General features: G+C 34.5%; 1 protein-coding gene across 2 annotated transcripts in view; it reads right to left on the bottom strand.

Moving 5' to 3' along the window:
- The window catches only part of kcnj19a (potassium inwardly rectifying channel subfamily J member 19a), a 163,417-nt gene that overhangs the window by 16,608 nt on the left and 127,526 nt on the right, over nucleotides 1–19,283 (bottom strand). The window lies entirely within an intron of this gene.

The raw sequence follows: 19,283 nt of genomic DNA, 5'->3' as shown, positions 1-19,283 counted from the left end.
CTAGTTTAATTCTGTTTAAAATAGTGTTTTTACAGTTTGTTTGTCAAGGTTATTCATCTGTGTGAAGCACACTTCATAAATGCAGTTTTTTTTGTTATAGATATGAAGTGATTGTAGTAATGTGTTTGGTGCAAATGTGCAAAACTTGTGCAAGTGCTGTTTAGTGTCAGACAGATGAAAAAGGGTGTTTACTACAGGTGGTTTGTCAAGCCCACTCACATGTGTGAGGCACACTCTGAATTGCATAATGTTTAGACGTTGTTGTGTGGTGGGGTAGGGAGTAAAGAAGAAGACGTCCTACTGTAGTTGTTACAGGGATTCAGGTGATTGTGGAATAGATGGGTTTTTAGATATTATTTGAATAATAATAATATGAATCTTGTGAATCTAGAGATTTAATACTATTGAATCTAATGCTATTGATACTAGTGAATCTAATGATAGTCTTGTCTACAAACTAATGTTATGATACTAATGATACTAATAAACCAACCATGCCCCCCATTGAAGACTTTGAAGACAACACATACTTGTAATACACAAATACACTTTATTAAACATGTACACAAAGGCATTACCTATAATATGGCAGGTTAACTTTGTGTTTGTATAATAACCTAAATTTGTTTAGAACTTTAACTTAACTTGATTGTGATGAATAAAGCTGTAAAGCTGCATGGTAACAATAATTATTGTAAAAAGGGCTATACAAATAAACTTGAATTGAATTAAATAATCTAATGATATCATAAATGTATGCATGTACAGTTGAAGTCGGAATTATTACCCCCCCCCCCCCCCCCTTGGATTTTTTTTTCTTTTTAAAATATTTCCCAAATGATGATTAACAGAGCAAGGAAATTTTCACAGTTTATTCTATAAATTTTGTTTTCTTCTTGAGAAAGTCTTATTTGTTTTATTTTGACAAGAATAAAAGCAGTTTTTAATTTTTTACAAACCATTTTAGGGTCAAAATTATTAGCCCCTTCAAGCTATTTCTTTTTTCGATAATCTACAAAAAAAAAAAAAAAAAAAAAAAACATCATTAAACAATAACTTGCCTAATTACCCTGACCTGACTAGTTAACCTAATTAACCTAGTTAAGCCTCTAAATGTCACTTTAAGTTGTAAGGAAGTGTTTTGAAAAATATTATTTACTGTTATCATGGCAAAGATTAAATAAATCAGTTATTAGAAAGGAGTTATTTAAACTGTTATGTTTGGAAATGTGTTGAAAAAAAAATCTGCTCTCCGTTAAACAAAAATTAGAGAAAAAAATAAACAAAGGGCCAAAAATTCTGGGGGGCTAATAATTCTGACTTCAATAGTATATATATATATAAGTCAAATTATGAGATCTGAAGTAGATATTATTTTAAAATAAAGATTACTGAACTCAAATTGTGAGAAACAAAAACATTTAAATCACTTGTTTGAGTCATTAACATGAGATGTCTCCATTTGAAGATATTTATGTCATAATTGTGAGTAAAAATCGTATACTATGAACACCGTTTTGTGGTTTACTCAATCCACACCTGCAGCATTACTCTCAGAAACTCTGCCATGAATCATCTGTTTCCCTTTTCTTTCGTTTTCTCGATCTCGCTTTGTGCCTCAGTTGAGCTGCAGGGTCATAAAGGTCAACGAGTGTGCATAAAGAAATTGAAACTATAGCTTTTTTTCTCACTTGATACAGCCACACACACATAGTGTTGCAAGCACACTTGAAATGCCAAAATGCTAATGCTAACATTTACTGCGGCACTGTGGGACTGAGCTGTTCAAACACGTGAGGGAGATCTGAGGTCAAGAGGAAGATTAAACATTCCCAGTGCGTCTCACATGCTCTCAGTGTCTGTGTGCATGCATAAACTACAATGCATACAAACATAAAACAATAAAATTGTAATCTGTTTTCATTAATAATTATAACTAATTATTCTGAGCAAAAAGTAATGACTATTGTACACTTTTACACACTTTTACAGACAACACTTAATTATTAGCCTAATATTAATTCATAAGCAAGAATAAGATGTCATATTGACAGATTCTATTTAAGGAGCAGCTCCAAAATGCAAATTAATTGACATTTTAAGTTTTCATAATTTACCACTGTCTTCCCAACCTCTGGGTTTTCCTGTTTGATAGCACAAAGTGTTAAAATATCACTTAATATCACATGATCACTTATTCCCTAATATATTTTAATAAGTACAGGTCAGACTATGTTCTTTAATTTGACATATATTGATGTTTAATTTAATTAATTTATTTCCCAGAGATGGGTTGCGGCTGGAAGGGCATCCGCTGCGTAAAAACTTGCTGGATAAGTTGGCGGTTCATTCCGCTGTGGCGATTAATAAAGGGACTAGACCGACAAGAAAATGAATGAATGAATGAATGAATGAATGAATTTAATAAATTTAATTTATTTTATTATAAATATAAAAATAGACTTGGTTTTTATTTTTGATTAGTTTTGATTAATTTTATTACAATGATCTCTCTGGAGAACTTGAACCTGATTGGTGAAATTGGTCAATCATGGTGATCCAATGCATGTTATTTCCAGGTAACACTTTACAATAAGGTTCATTAGTTAATGCATTTACTAACATGAACTAATCATAAACAGCACATGTACAGCATTTATTAATCATAATTGAACATTTACTAATGCATTATTAACATCTAAGTCCATGCTTGGTAACATTAATTAATGCACCATGAGTTAACATGAACTAACAATGAACAACTGTATTTTCATTAACTAACGTTAAGTAACATGAACAAATACAGTAGTAAATGTATGGTTCATTGTTTGTTCATGTTAATTAAAGCATTGATTAACATTAATTAATGAACCTTATTGTAAAGTGTGACCTATTTCCAGTTAACAACCCCTGAAACTAATGCTATTAATCATCTTGACCATGAATATAATTATATACATATTGATATGTGTGACGCTGCTGTTCTTGACTTTCTGGTGCCATCTTGTCAATGAATAGCGTTTAGGTTTTTGTAGGCCATAACTGTCAACATTGGGATGTGAAAATACGGCATATCTCCTCCCCAACCCCCACCAAAAAAAAAAAAAAAAAAAAAAAAAAATCCACAAATTACTAAAAATGTTAATCTTGGGCTGTTTCATTTTAAATAAACAGTTCAAGTCAGTTATACGTTTTATTATTATTATTATTATTACTATTATTATTATTATTGTTGTTATTATTTACAAAGAATAGAATAAATACTATACATTAGAAAAATGCAAAAAAACTAGCAAACAGTTCAGCCTATATTCAAATTAAAAAGCTATAAAGAAAGTTATAGAATCTCATTATCCTTTTCCTCACTGCATAATTTAAATTTCTGATTAAAGAGCAGCGAACGAATCTCTCATTTAGATTTTTCATTTAATTACACTACATAACACAGATGTCACTTTAAAAAATGCACAGATCTGTAATGAAAGCATTCAATTGCTTTTCTAAATTGTTATGCTAATTTAAGACAAAATGTATTGTGTTTCAAAGAAAACCCATCAAGATCGACTCATTCATATTCATTCATTCATTTTCTGGCTTAGTCCCTTCAATAATCAGGGGTCACCACAGCGGAATGACCTGCCAACTTATCCAGCATAGGTTTTATGCAGCGGATGCCCTTTCAGCTGCAACACTGGGAAATACCCTTACACTCTTTTGCATACAGAGTCATTCATTATGGCCAGTTTAGCTTATTCAATTGACTTGTACCGCATGTCTTTGGATTTTGGGTGACATGTTATTATTATTATTATTATTATTATTATTATTATTATGTGTGTGTGTCTGTTTAAACACGCACCCAAAACCCAGAGTGTCCACTTTCGCTTCGCTTCAAATCACATGTACAGTATCTGTTTTGGAAATAGCATCTATTTATCAAAATGAAGCACATTTGACAGTCACACCACTACATGTACTGACTGTTTTGTGGATTGCATAGGAGGGGCAACGGCGCCTGTACAGGTAAGGGAGGGAATTCTGCCATTGTTATATTTATTTCAAAGTGTTTTCATGCCTCAACACATTGAAAGCACAAAACAGATTTACATTTAAGAACAAGGGGTGTCCCATGGTGGTTGAGCAGTATGGGTAGCATATAGGGGGGATTGGCTCTTTAAGGTTTACTGCCACACTAAGAAAGATTGAAAATACGGAAGAAACACAGGAAAATAGGTTTACAGGATGATAGTGGAATAGAATTGTAAAATATGGGAGAATCCTGGGAAAAACAAGTATGGTGTAGGTTGAATTCAGTCCATTTTTTTTTCTTTTCTGCATTTTTATAGTTAGTTAGGAGGTTAATACAGCTCAGAGTAAATTATTACAGCACAGATCAATGACTTTTTGTGTATATGTTATGTTATGTTATTTATCATATGATTTCTGGAGTTTGTGAAGTTTGTTTGCATGTACCTTTTTCTTATGTGCCAATCTCAAATATATTTCACAAGATGATTGGCTGTACAGTCTGTTTATACAGTCTTTGGTACAGACACACACTGCATTTTTCACCTGGTTATGGAACGTGTCAGACTCTAATAGGTTTTTCCTCATCCGCCTACAAGAGCTGTTTCTCTTCGCTCACTTCATCTGTAGTGTCCACCTCTCACGTCTAAAAGCAGACTAATATAGCGGTGGTAAGGGTCTCAGCTCAGTCTCACACCCCAGTGGAGTCCTGAGGATCAGAGGTCAATAATCAGTTTCGCTGGATCTCACCTGCCAGCCACACAGACCCAAGACTCTTTCATGATGTCTTCCTCTTCACTGTCATTAGTCTCCCAGTAACATGTCACTAGGGAACTGTTGCCAGCTCTTACTGCGAGACATCTGCTTAGCACCTTTAAATAACCAAAACAGAGAAGGAAAAAAAAAAAAAAAAAATATATATATATATATATATATATATATATATATATATATATATATATATATATAAATATTTTTATATATAAATATATATATATATATATATATATATATATATATATATATATATATATATATATATATATATATATATATATATATATATGTGTGTGTGTGTGTGTGTATATACATATGTATGTGTGTACAGAGTCAACATAGTAAACTGAAGTTAGTCTGCTGTAATGTTTTAAATAATCTTCTGGAAAAAAAAGAAGTAGAGAAAAAGAGCATGCTTAGTGTGACCTCTTTTTAACATTCATTCATTCATTCATTCATTCATTCATTCATTCATTCATTCATTCATTCATTCATTCATTCATTCATTCATTCGTTCATTTTCTTTTTGGCGAAGTCCCTTTTATTAATCAGGGGCAAAGAGTTTAGAATCACAAAGAGGCGACACTCTATAGAACGTTCCATTGCAACAGCAGCGCCCATTAACTTTTTGGAGTGAAAGCAATCGGCTGTCCATTGGATTTTATTGCTGTTGCGATGGCAAGCAGCTGCTTTGGTTTTTATTTATTTATTTAAAAAGCGCATTAAAGCTGAGATACAACCTGAAAGAAGACCATACAACACTTACTATCACAATCATTAGCACTTGTAATAGTTTATTTTACAGACTTATATTATACTGTTGTTCTATTGGAATTTTCATTCCAAAATGGCCACCGTGCCATCTAGTGGCTGTTTCCCAAATCGCACTAGAGTGTCACCCCTTGGTGATTCTATTCTCTTTGTCAGGGGTCACCACAATGGAATGAACTGCCAACTTATCCAGGATATACCATTTACGCAGCGGCTCCCCTTCCAGCTGCAACCCATCACTGGGAAACACCAATACACTCTCATTCACACTCATACACTACGGTCAATTTAGGTTACCCAGTTCACCTGTACCGCATGTCTCTGGACTGTGGGAGAAACCGGAGCACCCAGAGGAAATCCACGAACACAGGGAGAACATGCAAACTCCAAAATGCCAACTGACCCAGCCGAGGCATACACAGAATATATAATTATATTCTTTCAAAATATAAATTGTAAGTAGTTTTATTTATTTTAGAAACATGCTAGCAACATGCTAGTTTATGCTAAAAATCATGCTAACAACATGCTAGTTCAAAAAAAAATTCTAGCAACATGCTAATTAATACTGGGAGCATTCTAATATGTTAGTGTACTATAAACATGCTAGCAACATGCTAATTTATGTTAGCAACTGCCTAGTAACCACTCAGTACACTTTAGCAATCACCTAGTAAAACCTTACAACCGCCTATCAACACCTTAGCAATCACGTAGAACAGCCTAGCAACCACATAGCAACCACTCAGAACACTATAGCAGCTGCTTAGCAACACCAAAGCAACCACCAAAAACACCCTAGCAACACTTTAGCAACCATCTATCAACACCTTAGCAACCACATAGTACCCACTTAGAACATCTTAACAACCACCTAGCAACAACTTTGCAATGACCTAGCAACCACTCAGAATACCCTAGCAAACGGCTAGCAACACCTTAGCAACAACCTAGCAACCACGCAGAACACCCTAGCAACAGCCTAGCAACACCTTAGAAACCATCTAGTAACCACTCAGAACATCTTAGCAACCGCCTAGCAGCACCTTAGCAACCACTCAGAACACCTTAGGAACCGCCAAGCAATAAACATGCAAATCCATACTAGAAACATGCTAACATACATGTAGTTATCTCTCTATGCCAACTATTTTAAACTTCTTTAAATTACTTCACTTAAACTTCGAAACGACTTCAAACTTTCAGACCAGGCTTTCTCAAGACACCATACATTTTGTCTACGAACTTTACTTTTCTAGATAGTGTTTTGATGCTGCACTGTGATCCCCAGTTCCTCATGCTAGTTTTGCCATTATAAAGATGGGTAATGGAGACACTTACACACAAAGCTGAAATACATTTTTATTGTTTTATTACAAGAATAGCTGTTTTAGACTCATTAGAATTTTAAAAACTGGGTTTTAAGTACACAGTTATTAGAAATGAGTTATTAAAACTATTATGTTTAGAAATGTGCTGAAAAAATCTTCTCTCTTTGTTCAACAGAAATTGGGGAAAAAATAAACAGGGGCTAATAATTTGGGGGGGCATTAGTAAATTAGTAAATGTGGGGGGGGGGGGGCAACTTTTCAAGATTCCAACTTTTGTTTTGTTTTTTCAACAGAAAGAGGGTCATTTGACACATTTTGGGTATTACACAAGAAAAACAATTGTGTGCTTGGTTTTAACATTTAACTTTATTCTTTCATGAGTTATTTACAAGTTTCTGACCACTCAAAAAGGTGTTCAATGTGCTGCCCATTGTGTTGGATTGTCAATGCAACCCTTTTTTCCCACTCCTCACACACTGATAGCAGCACGGCAGGAGAATGCCAGCACAGGCTTCCAGTATCTGTGGTTTCAGGTGCTGCACAACTTGTATCTTCAAACTCCGTCCTTATTGACGTCTGTTATGTATGTGTCTGAGACTGCATCTCTCATCTTGCATGTGCAAGTCTGCATCCAGATATTACTGCACTCCTGTGTTAAACAGTGGAGCTGGAGCTAGTGTTTAAAGAATGATGAGTAGCCGGATAGTCCATTGCTTCATTGAAATTACTTGCAATTACTGTGCAAATGTTGGCAGAGTGACTAATTGTATCTCCTTATGTTTTCTGTCAACACCGTACATTATGTAGGCTAGAAATGGATTCATTAAGCATGCTAATGTGCACTTTGGTTCTCTAGTAGTTAGTTACTGAAGCTTTTCTTTGACATGCAATCACATTACATAAAATTCGAGTCCCCAGCTTAATTTGATGTGTATAGGTTCCAATTTGTGGAACTGCTGTTTTGAATGAATTTAAGCTCACCCAAAGCGTAATCTTTTTTATTCTTGTCCATTAAATTACATGGAAAGCATGATAATGCATTCAGAGGCACGTAAAGTTAAAGATGTGAAAGGGGCGAAAGCAATGAAACCAGTTCATTTGACATTCAATCATTTTCTGAATATTTCTATTTCAGACGGCTCCAAGTCATTAGCATGGCTGATCTCCTTTTGTGACAGCTGCTGGAAAGTTGCACAGTAATACATTTCTGGATTTTCTCTCCTTTAATTGAAGATTCATGACCGACAGATTTCAATTTGTCTTGGTCCCAGAGCTCTGGGGGCTGGAGGAAAATAGATTTTCTTCTTTCTTTTCTTTTTTTTTTTTACATCCCCAAAGTCGTCATCACAATGTCTGGTGCTCGGGTTTCACAGTAGGGTTCATTTGGGTCCCGATACAAGCATGCATGAGTTTCATTTCTGTTACTGATCTGGATTTCAGATATGCCTTCGATGACTGAGGGAAAGGCAGCATGATAGAGACAGACGGATGAAGATTATTGTGCAGTGCAGTGTGTGGAAAGTCAGCGTGGAGGTGGATTAATGTAGATGTAGTTTGCTGGTTCAGTGCTCATGCACACCTGTGGTCACTCTGCTCTCCAGTGTCTCAAATACAAAGAATGGCGTCATTCTTCTGCTACTGGTTCACCCAAAATGACCTTAATAAAATGCATATTTTTGTGATTTAGCCAGAAAGGAATATTAATGTGTTAATGAATATTAATGAAAGCAGTTTGCCCGATTTAGCCTGTTGAATTTGTTTCAGAGCTGTTGGTGAGAGACATCGCTCAGGGGTGCGTTTCCCAAAAATATCACTAGTCAGCTATGATCGCAACTTCTTTTGCTACCCTAGTTTAGTAGCTGTATTTTAATCCAGATATTTTAATGCAGATTTTGAACTATTGGATCAAAAATGCATAATAGATTCACCAAGATGTGCATACATTTTGATAAAGCCTTTAACTGCCTGCTCTACCAAATGGTTGACCATATTTGGACTGTTTTAAATAATGACTGTTAAAGTAATTTAAATAATGACGGTTTAAATAATGGTTTAAACACACAACATTGTTGATTTACAAACAAAAAATCAAGCAAATGTAATCCTGTTGCACTACTACACTTGATTTTTGTTTTATAAAACATGTTAAATGAGAATCATATTTTTGGCATAAATAAAAAAATAAAGATGATTTAGTATTCAAGAATGTTATATTTTCATTATGTTTTTACACTTCATATATATATATATACACATATATATATATTTATTTTATTTTTTTTTAAGTATAGTATATGCATTAATTAATTTTACCGTGAGCTGACATAGTAACCATTTGGCAGAGATTAATATTTTAAAAAATTATCGGATGTATTGAAACAAAATGCATTGAGTGTGTTAACTAGCGACATTAGGAGTTAAGAAATGCAATTACATTTTTTTTTGGAATTGACAATTTTGTTCTCTCAATTTCACTGAATGGAAACGGTGCTTTGTTTGCAAGCATAATGTTGGGATAAGTATAATGCATAATGTTTTGTGGAATATTCCAGTTTTGTGCATAAATCTTATATTCATTTTGAGATGTAAACATCAGATTTATTGTTTCCTAAATCCACAGTTAAAGTAAACATTCACGAACAGCATATTAAATAGTGTGGTTAGAAATAAAGCTGTAGACTTTATATTTGAAGTTTTGCCCTGTTCTGACAGAAATTTTAATAGATCATGAGCGTGACTAATGTTGTCATTATTTACTAGCTAGAGTGCCCACAAGCTCCACGAGAGGGCACTACATGCTGTTCCAGTTGTTTTCACCCAGACATCATTTTCCACAACCCATTGTGCTATTTGGGTTTTACCTGTTTCATGTTACCGGGACGATTTAACACATACTCTCACTCATCAACTGTGAAGTCTTGTACTTGTTCCTTGTTTCACTGTTTCGCTTGTTTTCTTGTTCATCTTGGATGTTTCATGATTGTTTACTAAATGCCCTTAGCCTCACCTGTTTTTAGGATTACTCTTGTAGATTACCCTGGACAGTGATTTGTTTGCTGCCATTTTGTTTTGAAAAAAAAAAAGTGCCTAAATTTTTCAGTTTTTTTTTTTTCAGTTTTTTCAGTTTTTTTTTTTTTTTTTTTGTGTAAATCTAAGACAAAAAAGCTATCCTGTTCCCAGGGGCGTAACCAACAATTTCGGGCCCTATGCAAAAAATAGTCAAACAGGATCTCAAACGAAAAGTGAAGACAGTGGGGGTGTAGTGAATGATGACATTAGCAATCTCTGAAGGGAGGGGACGGGAGGGGGGCGGGGTTATGGGGGGAGAGCTCTCGCAATTTCACTCTCCCTCCAGCTATTGTCATTGCTAAGTATGAAGCAGCTTTCACACTAGACAGACAAAGCACTACACTATGAAACCCATTCATTTCAATGGCTTGTGCTGCACAAGTGCAGTTTATTGCCACACCAACTGCCATTATCATTCAAAATGCATAGATTGTTAAATTGCAATGTGTAGAGTTTTATATGGTCCTTTGGCCACTATTTTCCTATTTCCAGTATATATAATTTGCATTCATGCATTTTGCAGATGTCTAAGAACACAGAACAGTCTATTTAAGCGCACATTTTATTAGCTTGTGTTTACTAGAATCAAAATTGTGACTATTGCACTTAAATAAAGCCAGCCAAGCTACATGAATCAATTAGACGAAGGGTACAAATGTATTTGTTTTTCATGTAAATTACTATTACAGGTCAGATTATCAATCATTGAAGCACAAATTCCTTACTCCTCCTCGTAAAATGTCATGAACAGTTCAACAAAATAATTATACAATATATTTCTATTACAAAATAATTATTTTTTTGGCAAAAATGTTGCCACACATTTTTTTTATGTGTCTGGGTTGAAAATCTGGTGCACAATCAGTTATAATGAGGTCAGTACATTCAATTATTTTTCGATCTAGTATTTATGAGAAATTCAAAGGCTCAAACAGAACAAAACCATTTAAAAATCCAATATATTCTTTTCAAGTTTCTTTCGACAAAGAGTCTGAATTGGGTGTTTTACCTGTTGGCACCTTCACTAATCCAGTGGCCCTTTGAAAACAGGACATCTGTCCATCCTTTGAGCAAGCTGAGGGCATTGCTGACTTTAGCGCTGTTAAACTGACCTTTAGCTGCCTCATTAGGGCTGCTGTGATGTCTGTGGACAGATGGCCTTGCTGGAGGCCTGTAGGTCCACACACCACTGCCTCGTCACCCACTTTACACGTGTGTCAGCTCACAGTTGTTTTGAAGATAAGGTGTGCTGTGTGCCTGTTAGGATCTGAAGAACTCATCAGTGTTCCTGTTTTCCCTTATACTCTCCAATGAGGGTCATCAGGGGGTGCTATGCATGTGATGGCTTGTCTATCCTTTACGTTTTTTTCTCCTCTTCTCACCTTTCTGAAGTGTGAATTGAACAGATAACCACAACACCTCTTCTTTCAGGAGGCCCTAAACACTTCCTAAAATAGTTTCCTACGGAGATTCTGGCCCACCTGAGTAAGGCTTATCTGTTTATTAAGGTTTATGGACAATGACAACATTATAACTGTTACCATGATATTCACTACATATTTAATGTCTGAGGTTTTCTTTTAATCTAATTATTTACTTTAGGATTTTCTTTTACAAAATAATTAAGTGCACATATATTGTACATTGTTTCTAATAAAAACTACTATATACATAAGAGTACATTTTGATTTAGTTGTGAATTTAATTAGCATGATTGCATCAGGAAACCAAAAGTGTCGATAAAGACATGTCTGACTTCATAATTTATAATTTTGTTTTATTTTTCAGCTGTGTCCAGAGATAAACTAGAATATTATATAATAAATTGTCATAAATTCATAAGTTCGCTGATTTTGTCTGCCACAAACGTTATATATCCTCCCACCTAATACTTATTATTATTTAGTAACTAAAATGTATGCAAATTCACTAGAAATTATTCACAAAAAGAAGCTTAAGTTAAATAATTTGAAAGAAACATCTCCTAATAAATATGGCAAGGGCTTTTAAACTGAAGTTTGGGTTTCTCCAACTGTCTGTGGAAATGTTTAGACAACAAGCTAAATTTTTTTATGAATAAATATTTAAATCAATTCAATAAAAATACTGCAATGAATAATAATGAAATATTAACATAAATTAAACTATATTACTAATATAGTGACAAAATATTTTAATAAAAATAAGTAAATATTTTCATTCATTCATTTTCCTTTGGCTTAGTCTCCATTTCAGAGGTAGCCACAGCGGAATGAACGACCAACTATTCCAGCACATGTTTTACACAGTGGATGGCCTTCCAGCTCCAACCCAGTACTTGGAAACACCCATAAATTCACATTCACATACACACACATACACTATGACCAATTTAGTTTACCTAATTCACTTATAGTGCATGTCTTTGGACTGTCGGAGCACACGGAGGGATCTCATGCCAACATGGAGAGAACATGCAAAAAGTAAATGTGTAAATAAATCACCAGATATGGTATATAAAGAATAGATGAATGTGATATGCCACAATAGAAACTGCATATTTTTCTGAGCAGCATTTCCAGCGCATTAATACTATATTTTTTTCATTGGTTGAATTAAGTAATTATGCAAGAACTAGATGCATTTGACAGCTTGATGGAGGTCACTCATACAAGGAAGACCATTTTGCAGGTCTGTGCTATATAAAAGATTAAAAACTCTGAAATATGCAACATACCATTAATATGATTCTTTTAAAATGTAGATTTATTAAAGCTAGGCCCTGAACAGTGCAGGTTCTTTCTAGATATCACCTGTGCTTTTTTTCAAGTGCTTTTTAATTATTAATATGTACATGACACTGTATGTAACTATTTATGACAATGTAATGTAAATATTTTAAATATTTGTGAGCAGGACTAACGGTATTTGTTCCTAATCTGTTTTTATTTTGTTTGTTGTTTAGTTTTTTAGTTTTCGTTTTCAAATCTAATAAAAAGTTTAATATTAATAATAATAACAACAATAATAGTTATAACAATAATAGGGTGACGCAGTGGCGCAGTAGGTAGTGCTGTCGCTTCACAGCAAGAAGGTCGCTGGGTGGTCGGTTTAAGCCTCAGCTGGGTCAGTTGGCGTTTCTGTGTGGAGTTTGCATGTTCTACCTGCGTTCGCGTGGGTTTCCTCCGGGTGCTCCGGTTTCCCCCACAGTCCAAAGACATGCAGTACAGGTGAATTGGGTAGACTGAATTGCCCGTAGTGTATGAGTGTTTGTGAATGTTCCCCAGAGATGAGTTGCGGCTGGAAGGGCATCTGCTGCATAAAAACGTGCTGGATAAATTGACGGTTCATTTCGCTGTGGCGACCCCAGATAGGGACTAAGCAGAAAAGAAAATGAATGAATGAATTAATAATAATAATAATAATAATAATAATATGTATATTAATAAGAATTTCTTGCAAAAATTTTAAATGTAACAAGTTTGTTGTTTCTTTTGTTGAACACAAAAGTTCATATTTTGAGGAATGTCAAAAAACATTTTTACAATATAGGAGTCAACCAACATTCTTCAAAAGATCTTTTTTTTTGTGTTCAAACAAGGTTTGAAGCCACTTAAAGGGTTAACGAATTTAATTATTCTTTTAAGTGCGCAACAATATTGATTTATTTTGGGAATTGAACCAGCAAACTTCAGGATACCAAATCCTTAACCACAATAACACATCACTTCCTTCTAGAAGACCCACATCAACCTTCCCCCAACACACCCAACCTTTTTTTCCATGGAAATTAGCCATGTTAAATGCTTTTGACCGTGTCGGGCGTTGCACATTTGCTTCTCTTAATCAGCTGCAGAAATATGTACATATATTATCATAATCAAAGACTGAGCAGCATTAGTTCATCTATTCAGCTATTCCGTGCTGAATTATAGCTGACTTTCATTATATTTAAACACGCGGCAGAGCTCTTAATGTGTCCAGACAGACGACCAATCACGACGATGTCGATTTATGGACTGGACTGAGATTACATCCTGTCCCTTCTTTGTTTCCTAAAATTGGTTGGCTGACAAACTGTTCATTTCTTTTTTGTGTGCGCAGATCTGCATGTGTGTCCTAATCTTAGAGTGTTCAAACAATTGGATGCACGCCAACCTATAGTGGCACAGGTTCATAAACTGCTGAAATATTACATACCGTGTTTACAAAGACAAGCAAACAAATTAGCCTTGCCGAGGGAGAGATTGTGCATGAGCGTGGCTCATTTTATGCATTTATTCCAGTAATAATGTTTTAGATGATTATAGATCAAGTAAATATTGATATTACTGTAGGTCACGTGCTCTGCCTGATGTACCATATTTAACCTTCTCATTTTGTTTGATGTATTACAAGAGCATGATGTGGAGTGTCAGAAGTACACAACAGAGGTTTGTGGACTATCTGTTACCTCCTGCTTATATGTGAACTGGAATGAATCCAAGGCCTGAACACACAGGAGGATTTCTTTATGAGGCCTTAGGAAATTACAGTCTGAGGCTTTCAGAATCGCCGACACTTTCATTTCACAATTCATCTTTCTCTCATGTATTACAACTGTCACATAGAGTAAGAAATCATGTAATTTTCTAATTTGTTTTAACATTGATGACTTTAAACTGCAGTCATTTTCACTACCTACTGCAGTGGTTCCCAAAGTGGGGGTCGGGACCACCAAGGTTATTATAGTTAACAAAAACAAACGAAAAACAAAAATTAGAAATGAAAAGTTATTTTCATTAACTGAAATAAAAATAAAAACAAGAGTTTTATTTTTAATCTAGAACTAACTGAAGTATTGTGTATACTAAACTAACTGAAACTAACTAAATTATAGCGTCCTCCGTTTTCATCTTTGTAAATGTATTTAATACATGCTGTAAGCCTTTTCTATTTACTTTGCACTGACAGGTGTTTGACCTTACAGCATCAGAGTTTGTAATCCTCATGCCATTGGCCAGATCGAACCGGTCCTCCTCCAGGCATCCTCGCTGTTGTTCCGGCGACAAAAACAAGGGCTGGACATGAACGCAGTACGGTGACAACATTAAATACGACCCGAGCAGAGACTTTAAAGTTTTCATTTAACACATGTATGCCCAATAATGGGTTTTATTTCTGTATTCATGATCGCGATCACTAACAAATCATTCTTTTTAACCGGATCTTCTAAGCGAACCGGTTGAACTAATTACCAAATCGAACTGAATCAATTGAAATGATTCGCGTCTCCAGTAATGTTAAGCACTTATCATCAAACAGCATACTTTTTATCATGCCTGATATGCCCTCTGACTCGAAATAATCCAATATATATTGGGCTATTCAGAACAGTACACTAAGATCAGATTTGAGAAGCGGTGAGCTGATTATATTGCGCATGTGTGATTCTGTGAATTAAACACAAACAGTACATGACAGCCTGCTGTGACTGACCTAAACTTGTACAATTGCAGCGCTGGTAAATCAAGGGCTTAAATGAGAGGATGTGGTGAAACGTAAGTTTGTTTCATAACAGAAAGTCTAATGGAATTTAAATAAGTGAATCATGCTTCAGTTGGGTTGCAAAACTTTATTGTAAGAAACCAGCTTATGTTGATGTTTTAATTAACTGAAATTATGATTGCAGGCTACATTTTTGATCTGTTGAGTCCAAATTTGGGAAGATTTTCAAAAAAGATCTAGTTTCCGTTAAAGATTCAAACTTCCCATCACTACTGTGTATCTAACCTCAGAAGCAGCCTTGCACACATATTTTACTTAAGGCTGCCATGTCACTTAGTCATTTCCAAACATGTAATTTATTAAACTATTAGATACTATATTTTATCCATAACCTACAGAAGATAAAATAGTAATTAACAGTTATATTTAAAACGCCAAGTACATGCAAATAAAAAGCAAATAGATTTTTTTTTTATTGGATTGTGACCCCTGGGGTGTTTACGTTATATTAATGACACAGCAATAGCGTCAGTTGCAGCAGATTAATTTCACAGCACCATGGTAAATTTTGATACCTTTACAGAACGTTTACAGATTTACGTACATTGTAAATGTTTATCTTATGTTTTATCTCTTAAGTTATACCAAGGATTGATCTCCAAGTGACAGTCTCCATTATTAAATTAAGAATAGACTTGTGCAGCAAACATTTTGCCCACCACCAGTCTCATTAGGTGAAGTTAATATTAAAGTTAAAAAAAAAAAAAAAAATGAAATGGTTGTTAGACTGTTGAACTTTATTTGTGTTGTTAATATGCTTGTGTTTATGCCTATTAGTGTGAGTGCAATGTTTGCATGTTTATAACTTCCAAGGATATTGGGGGTTGTGAGTCACTGGAATTGTTATTTTAGTCATCATGAGCTGAAAAGTTTGGGAACCCTTGACCTATTGCAGAATTTCCATTAAATATTGTAGCTTATATTAGGCATGTATGGGATCGATTTATCAAAAATTACATTTGGAACGTGACTCTGTAGATAAGTGCATGATGTCTCGAGGGACATTTTGCTTGAAATCATACATTTGGATTAAAAGCTAAAAATCTAAACTTCAAAGCTAAAATTCTAACTCAAACCCACAGTGTTCAGTGTTTTACATATGTCAGAGCTGAAGCAAAATCTGCTGCTCTCTATCATTTTTTTCTATTTGTATTATTTTTATTTTATATTTTTATTTATTTTCTATTTTTTATGCAATGAAATACTTGGTAATTTATCCGATCAATAAATCCGAAAAGGCAAATATATACACCATCTCCCAGATGCTACCCTCAAAGAAATAAGGAAAGTAGATTAAAACACCTGGTGCAAAGTGAATGAGAATCCGTCTTTGATCAGTCAAAACACATTCTAATATGCCATGATAACACTCCCATAACCTTGTCTTTGTACTGTTTTATATATACTTTGCTGTCTCAGTCATTCATTTATTTTCCTTCAGCTTAGTTCCTTTATTTATCAGGGGTCGCCAAAGCAAAATAAACCGCCAACCTATGCACCATTTACGCAGCAGATGACTCTGTTGTCTGTCTAAGCTATTTTGTGTTTGGATTGGTATAGAATCTTGGTACTTTTGTCTAATTTCTGTGTTTCATTGTGAGCATACAGGTGTTTGTTCACTCAACATGAGCTCTTGTCATTAGCCAGCTTGTTTTCATTGGTCAGGTGCCCTTGTGCTGTTGTGTAGCACATGGTTCAGGTTTACTGTTGACTGTGTGCTTTTATATCATGTTTATTGTGGACATTGGGTTAGATCTCATTGGCTGTGAGAGTACTTGTGTCATGTTTGAAGTGAGCATGTAGCCTTGTTTTGTGTGTTTCTGTGTGGTGTGTGTTTTCCAGTCTATCATCTGATCACACCAATACTCTAAACTGACCATTGGCTAATTTACCTCAAGTTTTCCCTTTTGTTGTCCTCCTTGCTTGCTCTTATTTATTCTTCTTTTATATTCAGTCCATGTGCTAGTTTCTGCGAAAAGTTCTACATGATGGTAATAGTTTAATTGCGTTGTTTACTTCAATAATGCCACTAATATATGCAGACTCCAAGTCTTAATTCCATTTCTGTATAGTTCAGTTATGAAATCGCTGCTTATGTAGGCTTACAGTTCAACATATATGTTTAACTAAATAAACAGTTAGTAAACACAAGTACATCTTATTGAACATCATTTATTTTCATCCCCAATTATCATAGTAGAACAGTTTCTTAAGCAGTTTGTGATGCATTTTGGAAACAGGAGATGACCCCCTGGTCTAATGAGCCACCTGGCTTGAGAAACCCACTCTCAAAGACTTATTGGGTATACTTTGGGTAGCACACATATTCTGAATGCCTTCAGGAGAATTCAAATAAGCCATTTTATATTTAATATCTAGGATAGATTTAATATCTATGCCCACCTATAATATATATATTATACATTAATAATAATGTATTCATTATTAATACATATTAATTGTTAATTATTATTGGGGGGACATGGGGGGGATTTTCACTTTCATTCAGGAACATTTCATGTTCTTTTCAAGCCCCCAGTGACAAACAAGATATTGGCTGCGACTATGAACTGCTGGAAGAGTGTTGTTTTAATGGAATATAATACAGCACTCCACACAGGAAAAAAAAACACTCTGCAATTTGTGATGCGACCTCAACTCGTCGTCAGATCTTTTGTCCAATGAGATGCTGAAATGCCCCCATATCCGCCCCTTTTATAAACAGATGCTAATGCTGAAACACAAAAGCTAACTCCTGCAGGCACATAAAAATCATAAGACATGGATATTAGGTTAGATTTTGGTCGTGACGTCAGGTAACCAAAATTCAAAGTCTAGCCAGCGTCTAAGGACAACGTTATTTTGACGTATATATAGATGTCATAGTGGTAACGTCCACTCAACGTCAAGGTGTAACATGATTAGACATTGATATTTGGTTGATTTTAGATTGGACATTGATGTCAACTCGATTTTCATGTCCTAACAAAATCCAACATCCCCACTTCAATATGACGTCATGTTGATGTCATGTGCCTGCAGGGAATGCTTTTTCACACATTTATCTTTTTGCAGGGGGTTTACTTGAGAAGTGAACTGACCAATCATAGAACTCTGTTGCTCGTCCTGATTTTGCCAAGTGCTAGTTGTCCTGAGACCAACATAATTTATGATGACCCAGGGACATCATTTTTTTTTTTTTTTTTTTTTTTTTTTATTGCTTCAAGAAACTGTATAATACAATTTAGAATATAGTAAAAGATAACAGTTCTTTTACACAACAATCATATTACATACACAAGATAAAAGTAAAACTAAAACACAGTACATAAAAAAAAATAAAATATAAATAAAAATAAAAAAGACAGTATAATAAAAAAAAAGAAATAAATATTCAAGTAGCATGAAAGATCTCATCATATTTGCTCAAGAAAGAAGTACATTTCTTATTTTCAATTAATCTAAGAGATTTAATTAAATGTTCTATTTCACATAAGAAGTCAATAAAGATTGGATTTTTTTTAAGAAACCTCTGTTTGTGAAAATAAAATTTCCCAGCAAGTATAAGAAAGTTCACAGTGGCTTCTAACGCCTTGTTTTGGTTTTCAAAATAGCAAATAACATCCTTAAGGTACAAATTACCACTTATATTAACCTTGGAGAAACAGTATGAGCTTAAATCATCCCAAAACATTGATGATACATCGCAAGAAAAAAATAAGTGACAAATGTCTTCACTCTCATTCTTACAAAATGTGCAAATATCAGTAACATCACAATATT

This window comes from Danio rerio, chromosome 3 (genome assembly GCF_049306965.1).
Source record: "Danio rerio strain Tuebingen ecotype United States chromosome 3, GRCz12tu, whole genome shotgun sequence".
NCBI lineage: Eukaryota > Metazoa > Chordata > Actinopteri > Cypriniformes > Danionidae > Danio > Danio rerio.
The sequence above is the reverse complement of the archived record's forward strand: the minus strand, read 5'-3'. Positions and strand labels throughout refer to the sequence as shown.